General features: G+C 42.2%; 1 long non-coding RNA gene across 1 annotated transcript; it reads left to right on the top strand.

Annotated features, from left to right (window-relative positions):
- The first annotated feature begins 551 nt into the window (after window positions 1-551).
- LOC118421687 lies at window positions 552-1,380 on the top strand. Its single transcript, XR_004831860.1, has 3 exons — window positions 552-607; window positions 862-940; window positions 1,247-1,380. It is a non-coding gene; the product is annotated as an uncharacterized LOC118421687 (long non-coding RNA).
- Window positions 1,381-4,514: the final 3,134 nt, after the last annotated feature.

Raw genomic sequence — 4,514 nt, forward strand, 5'->3', positions numbered from 1 at the left:
GAAAATATGTTGGGGATGTGTGTCAACCTCAAAGATCTCCATCCCTGAGCAGAGAGCGAGGCGAGTACCTTTCCCAAGCCATAAGAAATTAGAGAGGATGGTTGGGTGTTTAGGGTAAAGATACCTTCTTCTTTATATCTCAACACCCTCATACCCTTCCTACTGTCCCTAATTGACCCGACTTTAATTTTCGCCTGTTTCTGCCAACCACCTTTTTATCTTCCTCCCCAAAGTCAAACTGTGCGCCTTTTTTGTGATAATATCTTTCCCTTTTATACCCCTGCACTCATTAGCATACGTGTACATTTGCATAACTCCTCTGATTGGTTACCCTCCAAAATTGAGTTAACTGACCACCTGTCTGTGGCGCGCGGGGACAGGTGTGACGCTGTGAATAGTACACAAAGATTATTCTGTCTCTTTGCATGCAGTTCTGGTCACCACTGGCTGAGCTTGTCCAGGTAGACCCACGGGCCAGAGCTGACACATCGTCTTGTTGGGAGACTCGTGCAGTAGTTTCTAACACCACAGCTTATGATGGGCACCAACCTCTTCTGTACTGCTGTTCACGGGACATAGAAATACAATGTCAGCAAGGCCACGGCAGGTAAGTTTTATGGATGACGACATCATTAATTTTAAACATGTAGCCATGACCGTAGTTGTAGAAGGGAAACTAGTTCGATGTACATGTAGTAGTCAACTTGGTGAATGATACCAGTCTTCCAGGCTTTGTGCATCGATTTTGTATGGCCTGTTTGATGTGATACCATCCAAGTTAGTTTTGACCATGACGGATGCGGGTTTTCCTGCAATGATAATTTTAACTGTTGGGCGGCGCCTTTCTTGTCTTTGCCATAGGATGCACTCCCTTGGCGAAGCAATCTTGATGCTGTTTCACGGTCCACTCTGCAATGACGAGAAGACATATCCAAACCAGGTAACATCGTTATTGTCTGAAGAGTCAAATTAACCTGATGATATCCCTACTAACTGCTATAATCCAAGTTTATTTTTAGTTGAAAAGACGCCCTCTTTAGAGTATCAATCTATTCATGTAAAACTACAATCCATATGTTAACAGTTGCAGAAGCTTTATTCTTTGAATCAACGTTTGAACCTCATTAATAAAATAGAACCATAGACATTATTAACAAAGGGGCACAACCTTAGAAGATGAGCAACACGTATAGACAGCGGAAGTTGTAACATTCTATTACAATCTGGGTTCGTATGATTATCTTAGAGACGTAGAAGTGACGGCCAAGAATTGCATGGAATGGCGCAGGATGGTCCACAAGAGACGTTGCCTTGATGCAGACCGCTTGACACAACGATGAAGAGACCTTATCAAGTATCAAGTAAGTCAGTATGATTATCTTACGGTTATCTGACGGTTTTTTTTTCGAGTTACTGTCTGAAGGAAAGACAAAGTTATGTTTTAGATAATTGATGTGACGTGTCATAAAAGCGCGACTTGAGCCCCTAACGTTTTTCTGCATCAAAAACCAGGATCATCCCCAGTCCATTCTACTCCACAGCTGCATAACAGTCGAGCCTAACGATTAAACAACCAGCTTAGGAGGGTTGACAAAAAAAGTCTGAGCAGGACAAAGGATCACAAAGGATCACAAAGGTCATAAACTTAGAACATGCGAGGGCAAGAGAAGTAGTATGGGGATTACGACCCCTATATCCACCTACCAAATATCATCAGGATCAATCAAAGGCGCTTTTCGAGTGATGCTGTTCACAGACAGACAGAAAGACAGACAGACAGACAGACAGACGTACAAGCCTAAAACATAACCTTGCCATTCTGGCAAAGGTAATAGATATATCTAACTTCGAAACGCACTTTGAATACGCACAAAGCTCGCTCCAGGCGCGTAGGAAAACGCCAGGTCAAGGTTTCGGGTCAAAGTTCAAATCTGACCGGATATCTGTAATCCGCACTGAAGGCCTCGTTCCGGTATTACTGCGCGGGTGGGCAGAAGTATTCCCTCCGAAATATGATTGGGGCCCAAAAATCGTGTGTTTATGTAGACGATAAATTGCCTTATATCGCTCCCATGTCATATCGAAGGATTTGAGATGAAAGGTTGTGTATTTCTGACAGGATCGGGTGGAAAAGTTTCGGCATTCGGGCGATTCTCGGACGTGTACGTTTGTTTGTCCTGAGTAATGTGGTCAGCGGGTCACTGAAGGAAAGCCCCACTTTCTGGATAGTATTTATGTGCAGTTATAGATGTTATAAAAATCGATCCACCGGTCAGATTTTGGGGATTTTTTTTATTGAGTACTGGATAAGTACTTTTTCAATAGAAATTAAAACATCTCCAGTAGAGCTGTTTCTTTATTGGATTTTCGCCCATTAAAGTTGCATATTTAAGCACTATTTTAAATGAGGCAAAATAAGTCCGGTATGAGGCCTTAAGGTTCCGGTTCGAATTGCGAAGTAATCCGTGAATATAAGACGCAAATCATAGTGAAACCCGAAAATACGAATGAAGGCTCACCTGGGGGATAACCGCTAACCGCTAAGCGAACCCTTCGGTAACCGCAAAAAGCGACCCCTTACGATCGGACTTCCGAAATTTCATACATAATGTGCGTTACTTTCAACACTTGAATATCATAGTAAAACCCGTGGGCAAAAGGTAAAAAGTGATTTGAGTACCCAAAATTACTTTGTAACTTTTCTACATACGAATGAAGGCTCACCTGGGGGATAACCGCTAACCGCTAAGCGAACCCTTCGGTAACCGCAAAAAAGCGACCCCTTACGATCGGACTTCCGAAATTTCAAACAAAATGTGCGTTACTTTCAACACTTGAATATCATAGTAAAACCCGTGGGCAAAAGGTAAAAAGTGATTTGAGTACCCCAAATTACTTTGTAACTTTTCTACATACGAATGAAGGCTCACCTGGGGGATAACCGCTAACCGCTAAGCGAACCCTTCGGTAACCGCAAAAAAGCGACCCCTTACGATCGGACTTCCGAAATTTCAAACAAAATGTGCGTTACTTTCAACACTTGAATATCATAGTAAAACCCGTGGGCAAAAGGTAAAAAGTGATTTGAGTACCCAAAATTACTTTGTAACTTTTCTACATACGAATGAAGGCTCACCTGGGGGATAACCGCTAACCGCTAAGCGAACCCTTCGGTAACCGCAAAAAAGCGACCCCTTACGATCGGACTTCCGAAATTTCAAACAAAATGTGCGTTACTTTCAACACTTGAATATCATAGTAAAACCCGTGGGCAAAAGGTAAAAAGTGATTTGAGTACCCAAAATTACTTTGTAACTTTTCTACATACGAATGAAGGCTCACCTGGGGGATAACCGCTAACCGCTAAGCGAACCCTTCGGTAACCGCAAAAAAGCGACCCCTTACGATCGGACTTCCGAAATTTCAAACAAAATGTGCGTTACTTTCAACACTTGAATATCACAGTAAAACCCGTGGGCAAAAGATAAAAAGTGATTTGAGTACCCAAAATTACTTTGTAACTTTTCTACATACGAATGAAGGCTCACCTGGGGGATAACCGCTAACCGCTAAGCGAACCCTTCGGTAACCGCAAAAAAGCGACCCCTTACGATCGGACTTCCGAAATTTCAAACAAAATGTGCGTTACTTTCAACACTTGAATATCATAGTAAAACCCGTGGGCAAAAGGTAAAAAGTGATTTGAGTACCCAAAATTACTTTGTAACTTTTCTACATACGAATGAAGGCTCACCTGGGGGATAACCGCTAACCGCTAAGCGAACCCTTCGGTAACCGCAAAAAAGCGACCCCTTACGATCGGACTTCCGAAATTTCAAACAAAATGTGCGTTACTTTCAACACTTGAATATCATAGTAAAACCCGTGGGCAAAAGGTAAAAAGTGATTTGAGTACCCAAAATTACTTTGTAACTTTTCTACATACGAATGAAGGCTCACCTGGGGGATAACCGCTAACCGCTAAGCGAACCCTTCGGTAACCGCAAAAAAGCGACCCCTTACGATCGGACTTCCGAAATTTCAAACAAAATGTGCGTTACTTTCAACACTTGAATATCATAGTAAAACCCGTGGGCAAAAGGTAAAAAGTGATTTGAGTACCCAAAATTACTTTGTAACTTTTCTACATACGAATGAAGGCTCACCTGGGGGATAACCGCTAACCGCTAAGCGAACCCTTCGGTAACCGCAAAAAAGCGACCCCTTACGATCGGACTTCCGAAATTTCAAACATAATGTGCGTTACTTTCAAAACTTGAATATCATAGTAAAACCCGTGGGCAAAAGGTAAAAAGTGATTTGAGTACCCAAAATTACTTTGTAACTTTTCTACATACGAATGAAGGCTCACCTGGGGGATAACCGATAACCGCTGAGCGAACCCTTCGTAAACCGCAAAAAAGCGTTCCCTTACGATCGGACTTCCGAAATTTCAAACAAAATGTGCGTTACTTTCAACACTTGAATATAACGAGAACTTTAATGCCCTCTAT

The sequence above is a fragment of the Branchiostoma floridae genome, chromosome 8 (assembly GCF_000003815.2).
Source record: "Branchiostoma floridae strain S238N-H82 chromosome 8, Bfl_VNyyK, whole genome shotgun sequence".
Lineage (NCBI taxonomy): Eukaryota > Metazoa > Chordata > Leptocardii > Amphioxiformes > Branchiostomatidae > Branchiostoma > Branchiostoma floridae.